At 39.1% G+C, this 17,553-nt stretch overlaps 1 pseudogene; it reads right to left on the reverse strand.

Moving 5' to 3' along the window:
• Nucleotides 1-3,818: 3,818 nt before the first annotated feature.
• LOC103322501 (putative CCR4-associated factor 1 homolog 8 pseudogene) lies at nucleotides 3,819-5,439 on the reverse strand (annotated as a pseudogene).
• Between the last annotated feature and the right edge of the window lie 12,114 nt (nucleotides 5,440-17,553).

The raw sequence follows: 17,553 nt of genomic DNA on the forward strand, positions 1-17,553 counted from the left end.
AATTCAAATTTGCAAGGTGGTGTGCAAGTCATGGCACCTTTGGTTTTTTCAATAGGTCGCTTACACTTTGGACATGGCTTGGAATTGGCTGCTATCCTGAGTGTCATCAACGAAAGTTACCAGAGAACAACAAACGATATATGAAATAACTTCGCTAATAGATGCTCTAATGTAGCCTACCACAAGAAGAACAAAAGAATTATATCCGGAAAACCATAAAGCATGGCAATGGAAAGAAAGATAAAACATCTAGCAACAGATCATGGCAAGAAACAGATTATCATGGGATTAAAATACTATGGGTGTTCAGAAAAGGGTGGAAAGAACGGGTAAAAAGTAGTAAACAATAGTTTGTTTATACAAAATGATTGGTGTTACATTTTGTGGAAAGGGGAAGGGGGATCAAGGGAAATTTTATACAACTAAAGACCTAAAGACAGAGCGTTAAAGAGACTTGCAATTCCAAGGTCACATTCTTCATATTCAAAACAAGAGCTTAAGTAAAATACAACTCATTTACTTTGGCAATAAAAAGAAATAAAGTAGGAAACTTTGACAGAAATTAAAGAATTGTATTATAATCTTTTGGTGTAAAAAATGTTGTACATACAAAATGAATACTGATCAGCCAGTTAGTCACTTGACTGTTCACCAACTCCAAAAAATCAGAATTTACAAAACTAACTACATGTGTACATAAGTGGGAAGAATAAGACTATGAATAAGACGAGCACCATAGACACGAGGTGCTGCAACAGGAAAGCAAGGGCGACAGAGGATCACAGGCATGGGCTGCCAGTAACGCTGAGGAGAAGGAAAATAAGAAACAGTGAATTCAAAGAACAAATGTTGGCTGAAAATTCTCATGCGACAATCATGAATGGCCACGGATTTAAGAAATCTTCTCCATCATAGAGCCACAACCTTTCTCGAACGAAATATATACAAAAGGAATGGCTAAAAGAAATGGCACAATTTTATATGCCTGTGGAATATTTCTAAAGCCATTGATTTAAGGCAATACACACTAGTTTTTACATTTATCTTCCAAAGCCTACAGTTTTAATTTTTCACCTATATGCACAAGAATTTATCTCACAAAAACTCTTCGGCCTGTAACAATCCGGGATAGATAACCGGCATTATTTGTTTCAAGGACTTCACAGATGATTTGAGGAAAGCATGTCTCTCCGTCGCTACAAAATATATCTAGGAGAACGCATGGTGTTTGCCTGTTGTTAAAAGTTCTTTGAAAAATCCTCCTGACGCCCTAACACAGGTCTTATGCCGCATATTTGTAGAACACAAAGTTCCAAGTGCAAGGCCATCTCCATTATTTGTAGCAATAAACAACAGATAGTCTGCACTTCTATTTGAATCTCATTTGATCTTTAATCCCCACAGAGCTCTGTAGTGATGGTAATTGCTTGATCCTAAATCAGAGATAACATATCAACCTCAAAAAAGAAAGTCACCTCGACACTTAATTTTATTTGAAGACCAGATACTTTTTGCATAATGAAACAAATCAAAGCCACACCTTGGGACATCTCAAGATCTTAAAAGATTAACCACAAAAAAATAATAATTAAAGAATAAAAATTGTCATCTTATCTGTAAGCCATGTAAGATTTCAGGCATTGGAAGCTCAGGAAAATGGTCAAGATCAACAGACCCCACCTCCTCTGCCCTTCTAGCAGCACCCTCAGCTTGTAAACAGAGGAACTTCAAAAGAAGAAAAGTAATTCTGTAGATCTGAAGGACAATAGTGTCGGATAAGTATGACTGAGACACACTATTTTCAGTTGATTGAGTTTTAATAGCCAGCGCAGTTGTGGTAGAGACAGCAGAGAATTTTGGTTTTGGCACACAACTGAATGGTGAAAGAGCAAACCATCCGCTTCTACTGTCGACAAACGATGGTTTCTTGCAGCCATTGAATTCCTCTATAAGGATAGGAGGACATACAAGAGGAGCATTAAGACTAGAAGATTCTCCAAGGTGTTGAGTTCCCCGTCTGATAAAGGCCAAAAGATGGATACTTTTCTCTCTTAGCTGGGAGTCCATTTCTTTCATGGCCTTAACCCATGAATTCCAATGTTTTGCTAGCATGCACATCAGAATAAGAGTGTGCTCAGTTTCTTTAAAGATCAGTAAGAGAACTTTCTCTGCTGAGCCTGAGGTCTTTTCTTGTCATGACCATCAGATGGGAAGACTGGAGCACTCAGATAGTAAGAAATCATATAGGCTTTCTCTGAATAGAAGTGAGGTATTACATTCTCCACAACATCAGAACAAGCAGAACTGTCTTGTAAAGACTGAACCATATCTGTAATGACTGCCAAACCAAGTCCCCAAATTTGCTGAGGTTTCTCAATTTTTTCAGTTGAGTTGGGATTTCTCGTATTAATACAAACGTAAGAAGACCTACCGTCCAAGTAGCAAACAAGAGTCTCAGAGATGAGAGAAATCCATTAGTAATAAGCATTTCTGCACCATGCTTCACACGGGCAACAGTAAAAAAGAACTTCATTATAATGGGCACAAATTCAAGAGAGTTCTTATCTTGAAGCTTCAGAATAACATGCTGAAGCTGGAGGTGATTTTGTATAATGGGGAACCAAGTGTTGGGAGTTAAGAATTTCTCAGTATCAAGTCCATAGTATTTAGGGAGAGGGTGCTATGCTCAGCAGTAGCAGTACAGTTACAGAGAATAGATAGTAGACCAAGACTCACATTAGATATTTTAGCCAGGTCTCAACAGATATCATATCTCTTGCCCCAACTAAATGTGACTTATGACAACTAACCTCCACTGCCGAGAGAAGCAACATAAGCAAGAGCTGCCAGAACCTGATGTGTTTAGTACAAGAATGCAAACAGACAAAGACAGGCTTTTATGTGCATACATCATAAGATAGAGAAGCAGCTCTGCTTAGATCATGTGATTTCTTCCAACACAAAATTGGGGCATTCACTATATGTTAAAACCTCAACAACTCAGTTTGGGGTATCATATTCTTGAATAGATGGAATGCAATGACTTCGTCACACACATTAGAAAATTATTACAGGAGTATTTCAAAATAAAATCAGTATTCTTCCGGTACAATTAAATGCTTATACCATTCATACCCCAGTTTTGATGATAGGAAACTTGTTCCACCTCTAGCTCTAGGTCCTAGTGTTTTTGCTTCATTCTTCAGCACCCTAATTAGACATGGCAAGGTGCAGCACAGTGTTCGTCAACTGAGCTATCACTAATATTAACTTTCAAAAGCTTTGAAATGAGAAATCAGATATTTGAAATATTAGACATCAACAATTTTTTAAAACTAACATTAGCTTTAAAGTATTTTAAACCATAAAAAGCAGCTATAGATATCAAATTTCTGACTCTGAGAAAGCAACTGAAAGCAATTACAAAGTCTAAGAGACAACTCACATCATCTGTGTACACAATCAAGACACTTCTTAATGCTCTTAGTGCAGAAAGCTTTGAACTTGTAAGCAACACCATTGAGTTTGCAGCCTTCATGTGATTCAACAGGTTTAAGATCAAACAAGTACGCATCTTTTCCGGTTATAAAAAGATCAGCATCATCTTTATGTTGGTAAATCTGATCAGCATTTGTTCTATAAGGAGCTGAGAGAGTTCTTTAAATGGTCCAGCACTGACTTCACGGCCTTCAAGCTCTCTTTCTAGATGATAATAAAGATCACTGAGTATCAAATAGTTTGGCACCTTCCCTGCACTGGAAAAAGATAATATATTCTTCTTAATGCAGCCAAATGCATAATATTCATTTATTGCTTCAATTTCAACATACTCTTATGAGAATAGAGATACACATGTTATTCTTTTGGGAATAGAGAAACACATTTTATTAAAAGAGTATTAAGTAAAACAGAACATACATGAAAATTGAATCCTCCCAAACTTTGGCAATAAAAAGACATAAAGTAAGAAATTTTGGCAGAAATTAAAGAATTGTATTATAATCATTTGGTGTAAAAAATGTTGTACATACAAAATGAATATGGATCAGCCAGCTAGTCACTTGACTGTTCACCAACTCCAAAAAATCAGAAATTACAAAACTAACTACATGTGTACATAAGTGGGAAGAATAGGACTATGAATGAGACGAGCACTGTAGACACGAGGTGCTGCAACAGGAAAGCAAGGGCGACGGAGGATCACAGGAGCGGGCTGCCAATATCGCACGATTGTTGGGCTAATTCCATACAAGCAGCCTTGAGACATCCCCGCCACAGACCTAAACGTTGCGTTCATCTTGGAGAACACAGCGGCAGTCAACAAACTGTCCGAACCCGCTTGATGAGCTTCACCGGAACGCTCCACATCAAGAAGCTTGGCCACCCTTGCCAATCCAATTTCACCGCCAAAGAATCCCCGGCAGTAGCGAGCCATGAATTTGACATCATAAATGGTGCCAAAAACTACACCAAGAGCCTTAGCAAACATCACCACTGAGTCGGGCAGAGGCTTTTGGGTCAAGAGCTTGAGCAAATAGGCCAGGTCATAAAGGCCATGAAAGCAAACCCATGTCAAATCATGCAACCCTCTGTGGATTCTAAGGACACGCAGAAACCCGAACACAAACTCCGCAACAGAAATCCCAAATTGCCCAAGTCTCGCAAAATCAAGACCGTTCCTTTTGAGTAGAGAAATGGAAGCGACAACATGAGGGTCAGATTTCTCATTGAACCCAGACAAGTGGAATTCCCAAGTTCCCCCAATGTTGCCATGGGCATCGGACAGAGTGAATCCCAACTGGAGCAATTTGAGGGATTCAACATTGAATTTTACATCTTCGTAACGTTGATCTTCGAGTGCGTCACGGGGCGTGTCTCGGAGAAAGCCTGGAAATTCGGTATCGAAAGAGATGACGGGGAAGCGGTGCAGGCAGTGATCGAATTGAGACAATTCTTGATGGAAGTTGTGGGCCCAAACTCCTCTGATCTTCATGACTACTAGCAGTAGCAGTGTGAGAACAAAGAGCAGAGAGCATAGAGAGCAGAAAGCGAGCACAGAGGAGAGAGCAGAAAGCAGATAGAGCAGAGAGAGAGAGAGAGAGAGAGAGAGATGGGTTTGAAATTGAAAATGAAATTGAAGGGAAGGGAAGAGAAGGTTATAGGATTTCATTCCTAAAGCTATTAGGATATCATTCCGAAAGCTAGTAGGATTTCATTCCTAAAGCTATTAGGAAACCCAACTCTGCTTTAACGCGGTTTAACTTACCGTTGCAAATGCTAACCCTAAGCTGGTTTCAAAAGAAGCGTTAATTTACTAAAATACCCCTAATGTGAATTTTGCCTAGAAAATAAAAGTAAGAAAAAGAACAACCTGTAATTAATTTGGTTGTCGCAGGTTTCTTTCGACGAAGGAAGCCAGCGTGAGCTTGTCTCCTCCATCATCTTCTTCATCTACCATTCTCTCTCTCTCTCTCTCTCTCTCTCTCTCTCTGTTTTCTTGGACAAAACGACTTCATTTTGACAAGCAAATGACTTTTCCTTTCCAATTCTATGGGCCTTCTTTTTCGTTGGGGTCCAATTCTATGGGCTTTTTTTTGGGCATTATCTCCAACAAATTCTTTTCATAATTTTCCTTTTTTAAAAAAATATCGGCAACAAATCAATCAGAGAATTTAATTTTATAGCCATATTGAAACACGAGTTTAAAACAGTACATTTCATTACTATTCCATGCTAACAATAGAAAAGGGAAGATTCAACTTCTCTCCTAATCTAGTTTCTTAGTGTATTCCGATTACTTAATTATCTTTCGGAATCTAGTTTTCGAATGTAACTCGATACTTGTGAGCCTTAAGGTTAAGCTTTGAACTCATTGCGTGATTTGGTTAAAATTTTGAGGAGATTAGATTAGTAATGGCACTGGATTGGAAAATGGTAAGCTTCTTCTCTTCATATAACTAATAGGAGTTTGGAGTAATATTTAAAGGTGTTCTTACATTAGTTTTGGAGTAAAAACTATTTTATAATCAAATTTTCAATATTGAATAGTTTATTATTCTTTTGTTAATTTACGGTGACAAAATAACTTAAATTTAACATTTAATTGATTTATTATTTATTGGTTTATCATTTTCTTAAATTTCACTGATTTTTTATTTATTTATAGAGTGTTGTATCACAAATGGTATCTGAGCTTCCGTTAAATTGCTTAGGTAGAATGTCCGTGGATTAAAAATATATATATATTAGAAGTTTTAAAAATTGAAAAATCATCTCTAAAAACAGTATATATAAAAAATTAGATGTGGAATTTGGGTGCATGAAAGTTCAACCTAAGAGCAAACCCAAAAAAGTTGGGTAGAGCTCCATTTAAATCTCCAATTTAATATTAAAAAAAAGGGTATTTCCAATTAGGGGTGGCAATTTCGGACACGACTCGAAACTCGCACGAGAAATTAGCGGGTTCAACCCACACGATAAAAAAACATGTCAATTTCGAGTCAACCCGTTCTGACCTGTTTAATAAACGGGTGGGTTTCGAGTCAACCCGCTAACCCACTATAATACCTATCTAACCCGTTTATTAAACGGGTCGTGTCAACCCGTGTACAACCCGCTAAAAAATAAAGACAAATGGAGACTTCAACACACACACAAGGGGTTTCGAACCCCTATCACTCTCATTTCTCTCAAACATCTTATCCACCTTACTACAAACAACTTTGTGATTTTATGGTATGCCTTTTGATATTTATAATGTTTCTTTTTCTTTTGTGTTTTCCTTTCTTTTCTATCTCTCTTCTCCTCTGTTTTTTTTTTCTTTCTTTTCCTTCTCTTTAGTTTTCTCTCATCTCTCTTTTTTCTTTCTTTCTTTCCTTCAATCTTCTCACCTCTCTCTCTCTCTATTTTTTTTTCTTTGTTTTCCTTCTCTCTTCTCTCCTCTCTCTATCTTTTCTTTTTCTTTCTTTTCCTTATATTTTCTCCACTCTCTCTGTTTTTTTTTTAATTTAAATTTTTTCCGTTGTGAGTTTTGTAACATGCATGTTATTATTTATGAACCCGTTACACATCTCGAAACTCGCACAATAAAAGACGACCCGACACGACCCGTTTATTAAATGGGTTGGGTTTGGGTTGAGCATTCTTGACACGTTTATTATCCCGACACGACACGAACCCTACACGACACGACCCATTGCCAGCCCTATTTCCAATGGTTGAAGCTCTAAAATCAAAAGGAAAAAAAAATATTAAATATTAAATGGCATTCAAATATGCAAGTGGGGACAATTTTTGCTGTATTAAAAAGGGTAATACTAAATGTAAAGTTTAATTTCATTTGGGGCAAAGTCTGCGTATTACAATAATACAATACAGTAATACAAAACATTGTTGTCTGTTTTTTTTTTATGTAGATATGCACAAATATATATGTGATATGAAAAATAGTTTCACATATGTGAAAAATTCTTATTTTTATGATCTTCTGTAACGCTAATGTGAAACAGAAGTTGGAGCGTCGTGGAACTTCTTGGCATGATTTTTATTTTTTCTAAGGTTTAGGGTGTTTTGGAATTATGGTAAAGTGGTAAGGGTATTTTTTGAAGGTATTGAGGGAAAAAAGAAATGAGAATCAGATCGACTACCCCCTAGTTGATTTGATTCATGATTTTGAGGGGATGTGACTACGGATTTTGAGGTAGGGTCCTCATATTTTTTTCATTTCAGATTGCAAGTAAACATCGGGGAAGTGAGAAATCAAAATCATTCACTTTCCTTCCATACTCATTACTGATATATAAACATGCCTAAAGTGTTAGGAACGGTAGCATTCATTTCAAACAAGCAATATTCTTCTTCATTTTTGTCCTTTGATTTTGGATTAACATTGGCATAAACCCTCCAACAATTAAGGGCCACATGATGAACTTGTCATTCTGCATAATGCTAGTGGCCTCTAAAAACCCATTAGTTTTCAAACCTAACAAAATCTTTAATATGACATGTGTGTGTGTGCGCGCACACACACACACACACACTCTCTCTCTCTCTCTCTCTCAAAAGAGTAAGGCTGAATTGATTACATTAGTAGTTAATTATGTGATAAAGCCTTTGACCAGTCAGTATATATGCATTTTCATATAATCTATAAGGTTTCAACTTCCACTGTATATTATGCAATATAACTGGTAATTTATGTGTCGAACAAACCCAATAAACCCATTTTTCCTGATTTTTCAGTTGTTTCACCTGTGTTATTTCTGTGTCGAATTTAACCACATGAGGAGGTCTTCTAATTATTGGGCTGATTAGTATTCCAATTCAATTTTTCTAATATAATATTGATAAGTGGATAACAATTGCTATTAGAGCATCCACAATAGACTCCCTACACCACCTCCTTAGATAAAATTTAAGGAGGAAGTAAGAAAACCCACCTCCAACAATGCTCCCTATCCAGCTCCTAAAATAAGGAGACCTCTAGGAGCTCCTAAATCTGAGGAGAGAATGAACTACTAGTGGCTCCCTATAATTTAATGCTATTTTATTTAATAAATATTTTAAAACCTTTAATCAATATTGTCTATTTTTATATTGTTTTTTCATAGAGATAGACCATTTATGTTGAATTAAAATATAATTCTAGCATTTATGACTCCCTAAACTAGAGAGTATGATTGAAGTTGAAATTTTATAAAGAGCTCCTAAAATAATTTTTATGTTTTTTTAGCTAAATTTTAACTAAAAAAATAGAGAGCATGATTGTAGATGCTCTTAATACTAAAAACTTGTAAGATCGGATAAAAAAGAGAAAAGAAATTAACACGTTTGTCATCATGCATTTTCATGTAATATGATAGATTGCTTTGAAATTGTCATGTTTACAATTAAGGACCAGATGATGAATTGTCATTGTACATAATGCTAGTGGCCACTAAAACCCATTATTTTTCGAAGCTAACAAAATCTTTAATATGACATGCGCGCACACACTCTCTCTCTCAAAAGAGTAAGATTGAATTGATTACATTAGTAGTTAATTATGTGATAAAGCCTTTGACCAGTCATTATATATGCTTAAGGGCACCTCCAGCGCAAGCCCCACTGGGCAAATGGCAGCCTAAGGCCCTAAACCGCCCTTCAACGCGCAAGGTCCAACTCAAGCAAGGCATGGTACCCCCAGTCCGGCCAAGCCCACGGAAAAAATCAATTGGGCTGTTACCATTTAAAGGTCAGCTGACGCGTCACCGTGACGTCACGTTGACATCAGCGTTTGATAGAAACCTACGGAAGAAGCCATGTGGCACTTCCCGAACGCTCAAATCAAAATTATTATTTTTTTTTAAAATCCGAAGGATATGATTTTTTTTTTTAAATACCAAAAAATTCTGGATTTTTTCCCTATAAATACCTAACAATATTATTCACTTTCCACACCGGATCTTCATACAAATTCTTCTCCTTCCAGTATTTTTTACTTTCCACTCAAAATTTTCTACTACTTTCCATTTGTATCAAAAAACAAATGGCTTCTTCCATCAAAGCTGGAGGCGCGTGGACAACTAAGGAAGATATTGTGTTGTATGCAAATGGGATATTTTGTTGTCAACTTTCATTTGTGGGCTTTATGCCTGTAGTATATATATATATATATATATATATATATATAGCAAAAGACAGAGAATGGTAAAACATTCAAAATACCAGAAAATATCTTTGGTGAATGCAAACATTGAGAATTGAAATTATTAATTAAATGAGGATAATATGGTAAATTCACACTTTTTCATTTAAAAAAAATTAAAAATTAAAAAGAAAAATCAAATAATGGATCCTATTTTTATGGAACACAACTACCCATTATCTTTTTAATTCTAAAATAAAATTAATTTTTTTAAAAAAAAGCCTCTCACAAGTGCGGAAGTGCGTGCGAAGAGGCTAGTAACTTTTATACCTCATTTTTGGAGTTTATGATGGTGTAACTAGCTTTGGCTTTTTCAGGGACGAATGCAGCTAATGGGTTGTATGGGCTATATCCCATGCCAAAAGAAATTTGATTTTTAAATGTGATGTAATCTTAGCCCCAAAAAAATATATAATAGCTAAATAGAAGGGATAACCCACTTCGTACCTGCATTCATTGCAAACAGTGTCAAAACCTACTTGAGTGGGGGAAAAAACAGAAAGCATCAATATGTGAGGGTGAAAACGCAAAGAAGCCAAGACACTTCTTGGGGGTCTCGTTTTAGTTCTATCAGAAGTTTGATTGATTTATTTAGTGCAACCAAGACACTTCTTGATGAAATAGGTCGTAATGGAGCTACATCACAATTTCGTGGGGAAGCTGAGAGTATTTATATTGCCATGAAGTTTGAATTTGTTTTTTTCCTTACTTTTGTTGGAAAAAACTATGGGATTGCATGTTTATTCAGTGACTTCAACTCTTTGAAGCCTAGAAGGGTGCAACTCAAATAGTTGTATTATGTATTTGCATTGCATGTTTATTTATTATTGTCTTTTTTTACTAGTTTATATATATGTACTAGATGCATTTTGAGGGTACGACTCAATATGTCCCCCCTGATTAGGTGTATAATTTTTGTTATCAATGAAATTCACTCATACCGTTGAGTTTGTTTATAAGGGAAATCCAGCCCAATGTATTTCGAAATCCTAGATTCGTCACTAAGCTTTTTATTAATTAAATTTATTACCGACCACAAAGCATATTTTCATTCACATTTGAATAAAATGTATTTCGTTATATATTCATTAATGAAATAAAATAATCAAAGAATGAAAAGTACCACAGAATATTGGGAGTAGAATTATATTTGCTCTCCTGGTGTTTATACTAACAAAATTCTCTCAGATAGAATTCACTAACACTTAGATTTCACACTCTCTTCTTTCCTCTTACTCTTCCCTTCTTCTCTTCCGTTCTTTCCTCTCTTCTCCTTTGGTGTGTTTTGCTAAGCAATGGGAAGCCTATTTATAGGCAAATTGGATGCCTTTCCAACATCATCATTGTGGGAACCGAATTTTAGCAAAACCTGAGGTCAAATATTTCCTTCCATTTCGGGATTCTTGGCTTGAATTAAGGATTTGATTCTCATTAAATCCCTAATTGATTTAAATCTCCTAAAATCAGAAAAATAATTCCTTTCCCAACAAGGATTATTTTTCTCCAAACCCTAACCCTACGAGGCTCTATAAATACGAGGCTATGCAAGGCATGAGGTAAGCCATTCTAAGCTGCCAAAACTCTGCGAAAATACCCTCCTTGCCGCCTTCTCTCTCTCTCTCTCTATATATATATATATATATATATATATTACACAAGGTTCTGACCACCACACACGGCTCCAGTCGATTGGTTCAAACCACACATGCATCTCTGTACCATTTTTAGCTATTGTTTCTCTAAGAATCAATCAAACTAACTTAGGTATTGGAGGACCTTTGGCCAACACCCCCCGGGCGTGGTCCTCTTATTCCGCTTTATTTTGCAGGGAGAAAGAGATGACGAGGAGGAAATCGCTCCCACAAATTGGTGCTTACATTGAGAGCGCGAAATAATAATCAAAGCGTCCTCCAAACCTATTTTCCAATCCACCGAGCCCTTCTAAACAACCATGGTTGGAAGCAAACACCCTAGGAGCAAAACCACCGTTACGGCGCACTCTGGAATGTCCGAAACCTTGCTGCCACCAAGAGGTACAGCTGCTGCCAGCATTTTGCAGCAGCCTCCCATGGCTGCCAACGCTTTCCAGCAGCCCCCCGTGGCTCTCATGCCACCCAACCACCTCTGGAGGCCTCACAACCTCTCCAAATAGAGGCTGTAGTAACCGGACAGCTACCAAACCTCTTGGATAGCTCCTCGCAGCCGCAAATCACCCCCGTGAACCACCAAATAGCAGCTGGAATTGCCGCACCGCTCAAGGCTGCACCAAGCCACTACCCCGTGGCTTTCTCCACCTTGCCACCGTGAGGACCAAGAGACGACGCCATTTTGGAACAAAACCAAACGTTCCCTCCTTTGCAACCACACTTGACGTATGCACTTGTGTGTGCATCTCATGGAGCCCTAGCCCATATGCTATTAGGCCCGATCCACACCTCTCTACCCGACCTGCACAGTCAAGTGGGCCTTAATTCACGAGTTGATCAACTCCCGCAGAGGGTCGATGACCAAAACAATCTAATTGGACAACTACTCAGGTAGGTCAACTTGAATCAAGGCCCTGACCTTGGAGCCCGTGACGAGGAGAGAAAGATCCCCGAGCATACCAGCGAGCCTCTTGAGAGATCCCAGACTAGTCGAACAAGGACAAATAGGCAAGGCAGAGAACGAGGTCGTACTGAAGAGATGCAGATATCTGCAAGCCGTACTATGAGCCAGTCGATAATCCATTCAATGTTAGGGCCAAGGACCAATATGCAAGAGAGGTTCGGCATACAGTCCATATCCATGCTTGCTTGGGCCCGTAAAGAAGTAACCATTCTAGGTTGGGCCCACAAAGGGCAAGAGTTCGTGAATAACTGCATGACGAACACAACTACCGACACTCACCAACCCGCTCGAGAACCAACTCACGATGACAACTTGTGGAGGAATCCTCGCAAGGTCAATCTACTAATCTGCCCCACAGGTAAGGCAACTAAGGAGGTTGACCTCTGTGAGTCAACAAGGAATCAGCCATCCCCACCTGAAAATGACTTTGAAACTAAAAGATTAGCTGAAATTTTGAAGATGATCTATGTTTGGAGGTGGACCAAGCAAACTCTACTTTTTTCACTACTGAAATCGAGCAGGCTGTTCTCCTAAGGCGATTCTCAATGCCTTTGTTCACACATTTCAAAGGGGATTCCGATCCCGAGAGCCATCCGAAACACTTCAAAAGTGTTATGATTCTCTACAAGGCCGACGACGCGCTAATGTACAAGGCGTTTGCAATGACCTTGCGAGGAGCAACCCAAGATTGGTTTCACACCCTACCATCCGGGTCGATCAGCAGCTTCAAGGAGCTAGCTTACTTCTTCACCAAACACTTCTTACTAGACGATGAAGAAGAACCCTGACCATCTGTACAACCTGCGCCAAAAGTTCGATGAATCCCTTTAAGATTACATCAAAAGATTCAAAGCAGAGAAAACCAACATTATAGGATGCGACGATTGAATCGCGTCCTCTGCTTTCAAGGAAAGTCTTCCGGTGAGCACGACTTATACCGTGAGTGACTATCACTCCCACCGGACTATGAAAAAGGTCTTCGCGACCGCAGAACTCTACGTGCTCTGGGTTGATGATTGAATCGTCGTGAAGAAGTCTACTAAACAAGAAGATTAGCCAACCAAGCGGACAAGCCAAAGAAGCGACAAGTTTAGTAACAAGAACAAGGACAAACGTAGATCATATCCATAAAGAGATGCTACGGTAGAAGAAAACTACACCAAGTTCTCCATCCCCATACATCAAATCTTAGCCCAAGTGAAGGACAAACATTGGGTAAGAAGACCGCCGCTCTTGAAATGAGATCCTGACAAGAGAGATACTAGAAAATATTGTGCCTTTCATGGAACGCACGAGCACAAGATCTGAATAACGCTTGGCTTGGAAAGCGCATCTCGAAGAACTCGTGAGAGAAGGTTACTGCACAGAATTCATTGCAAAGCAAGCCATCCAACATATTGAGGATAACGATACCACCAAGGAGCCACCCTAGAAGGACATAAGGATTAACACAATCCTAGCCGAATCGGAGGAGTTTTGGCTAACCAGCAAAGAAAAGAAGAGGAAGATTAAACAGCCACTGTAATCTCCCAAATCTAGACCGCCTTCCACCAACAGAAGACGATCCCATGATCGACTTCCAAAAGAAAGATCTAATCGGCCTCGATGTGCCACACAACGATGCCCTTGTCATCAGCATTCAAATTGCTCAGGCCATGGTCGACCGAATCCATGCAGACGAGGTAGCGCAGCCAATATCCTGCAATCGGCGGTTATCCAAATAGATAGGCTTGGAGACAAAGATCAACAAATCAGCCAGGTTACGACTAGCTTCAATGGCGTAACAACGGTTACCGTGGGCACGATAGATCTCGACGTCTACTCCCCACCTATAATTAGCTTGCAAACATTCATGGTCATTGATGAAGTCTCACCCTACAACGGCATTTTGTGCAGACCATGGATCAGCAAGATCAACGCCATCACCTCTGCCATACATCAGAAAATCCGCTACCCAATCCTTGGGGGCAGTGTCGGCCGATCGACTGCGATAAGGTAATGGCGAGGAAATGCTCGGCTCAAGGGCTGAAGAAAAGCAAGCAAACATAATTCCTCCTTGTGAATCAAGCAAATATAAAGAGAGTAAAACAAATGGATCTCGCTCCTAGGGACTGAGCAAACCATAAAGGAAATGGAATAGGTACCCTTTATAGCAATCAAAACATCAGGACCTAGTCGAGGGAATTCTTCCGAAGGTCTCTCCTGAAGAATAATGGAAATTTGAAAAGGACATCGAGCTAGTACCTTTAGATCCTGATAGGCCAGTGAGAAAGGTGTGGATCGGCTCGTGAGGAGAAGTCAGAGCTTGTTGTTTTCTTCCAAAACAACAAAGATGTATTTGTGTGGTCGTCATCCAACATGCCAGGCATTGGTCCCCAAATCATCTACCATCGCCTTCATGTCAACCCGGCTGTCATGCCATAGGGCAAAAGCAACGCAACTTTTCTCCTGAGCGAGTCGCCAACATCGAAGTCGACATTGACAAGCTCCTAGTTACCAGTTTCATAGAAGAAGTCTCTTAAGTAGAATGGCTGTCGAACATTGTTCTAGTAGCAAAGAAACATAAGGGCCTGTGGAGAATTTGTGTCGACTAAACCGACCTCAACAAGGCATGCCTAGAAGACAACTTTCCATTTCCAAGAATTGATCAGCTCGTTGCTTCAACTTTCGGCCATCAACTGCTATGCTTCATCATAAAACGAGGAACATAATGTTACAAAGTCATGCCCTTTGAGCTGAAGAACGCTGGAGCAATCTACCAAAGGCTAGTAAACAAAATTTTCAAGAAGCAAATGGGCAAGACTATGAAGGTCTACGTGGACAATATGCTAGTCAAAGCTCCCCAGCGAGCAGACCACATCATCTACATAAAGTATCAACATGATGATCTTCCTATCCTTGAACACACGAGAGCACAGGAAACAATCCGATTCACATCTTCTATACCTAATCAGCAACATATAGGTGTCAAAGCGTTTGTACCACTGTCTTGGAGATTGCTTAAGCCCATATAATGACTTCTTCAACCTACAAACCAAATTTCCTTTACTTGCTTCAATGAAACCTTGAGGTTGACTCATATAGATGTCTTCCTCTAAGCCTCCATGAAGGAAGGTTGTATTCACATCCATTTGTTCCACCTCCACATCCCATTGTGCCACCATGGAGAGCAACAACCATATAGAAGTATGTTTTACAACCGGGGGAAATATTTCATCATAATCAACTCCTTCCTTTTGTAGGTACCCCTTGGCCACTGGACGAGCTTTGAACATAGTTGGCTCTTTCTCATGTATCCCTTCCTTCTTTCTAAATATCCATTTGCAGCCGACACCTTCTGATCTTTGGGTTTAGGAACCAACTTCCACACAGAGTTCTGGTGTAGAGATTCTATCTCATCCATCATAGCACCTATCCAACTTTTCGCTCTGAACTCTCAATTGCTTCTTAGAACGTGGTTGGATCTTCTTCACTCATGCTTAAAGCATAGTGAACTACGTTTGTGTCCCATCCAAACCTTTGAAGAAGTTTGATTGTTCTCTTGGGCCTGGATCTAGCTATAGATGACGGCTCCACCTCATCTTGAGCCTCTTTTTCTTCTTCATCTTAAGTGTCGGACTCCACCACCTCATGAACATCTTCAATTGGCTGCATTCTTAAGAGTATCCCAGAACACTCCGTGGTGAAATATTAACAGCTATCTTCATGCTAACAACATCATCATTCACCTCCGGTTTCTTGATTTTAATCATAAGCATGGTTTTCTCATCAAACACTACATCCTACTGAGCATTTTCTTCGAATTAACTAGAACCCATAACTTGAAAACTTTCACACCGCTCTCAAAGCCTAGGAAAATGCACTCAAGAGAGTTTAGTTTCAACTTAGTTTTCTCATCACTGGGTATGAGAGAATAAACGCTGCATCCAAATACTTTAAAATTAGTATACTCAATAGATTTATTTGACCATACCTCTTCCGCACACTTGAAATCAAGATACTTCGATGGCGACCCGTTAACCAAAGAGGAAGCGTGGTAAACCTCCCCCATCTAAAACACCTCGAGCAAGCCGGCATGAATTCTCATGCACCTCTCACGCTCCATGAGAGTTCTAGTCCTCTTCTCTGCGGCTCCATTTTGTTGGGGCATCTTCCTCACTGTAAAATGCCTCTTGACACCCTCGCTCTTGCAAAACTCCAAAAATTTGCTATCTTTATATTCTCCTCCATTATCACTTCTTAAGATCTTGATCTTTCTTCCCGTAAGGTTCTCTACTTCCGCCTTCCACTCCTTGAATTTGGTGAAGACCTCATATTTCTCCTCCATGAAATAGACCCAAACCTTCCTAGAAAAATCATCCAAGAATATGATGTAGTAGCGAGCTCCACCCAATGACTTAACCAATGCGGGGCCCCATACATCCGAGTGAATATAATCAAGCAATCTCGTGGTCTTATTCTCTTTGTCTTGTTGCTTGAATGTCACTTGCGACTGCTTCCCCATGGTACAATACTTGAAGAACTTGATATTGCAATTGTGTACTCCTTTTAGAAGCTTACCTCCCATGGCTTTGTAGGAATAACCATTTTTGTCAAAAGTATTGAGGGAGATGAGATTATTCTTCAATTTTGGTATGTACCTAACCATACCCAATGTCCTAACCACGCCGTCATACATCTTCACCTTGATTATACCTGTTCCTTTGACTCTACAAACCAAGCCATTCCCCATTACAACTTTTTTCACCTCATATGTGTCAAACCAAGATTTGTTTGAACACATATGATATGATCACCCGGAATCCAAAATCCAATATGAAGATGAAACCCTAGAAGATACAGCAAGTGCATCAATAGTAATAATGATATCAATAAATAAAAGCTCACCATTATTGTTTTCCACGATCCTGGCTTCATCTGGCTTCTCCCTTTCGTTTCTCTTCTCTCTCAATATAGGACAATTCTTCTTCCAATGATCTTTTGATCAGCACTCAAAGCAACCATCTTTCGCCTCAGATTTTGACCTTCCCCTATTGTTCTTCTTGCCTTCGCGCTTACTCTATCAACACCTCTATCCAACCTTCACCATAAGACTTTTTGTGAAGTGAAGAGAATATTTCTAAGGAAATCAGAACCATATACATTAAGAAGCTTCAACATGGGCTCACTTAAAGATGCAAAAGTAGTGAAGGAAATGGACGGTCAAAAGAGTTGCAGTCATTTTGATTGGGCTCACGCTTGAGCTGAAGCTGTAGGAA

Source organism: Prunus mume, linkage group LG2, assembly GCF_029339155.1.
Source record: "Prunus mume cultivar Tortuosa linkage group LG2, ASM2933915v1, whole genome shotgun sequence".
Classification (NCBI taxonomy): Eukaryota; Viridiplantae; Streptophyta; class Magnoliopsida; order Rosales; family Rosaceae; genus Prunus; species Prunus mume.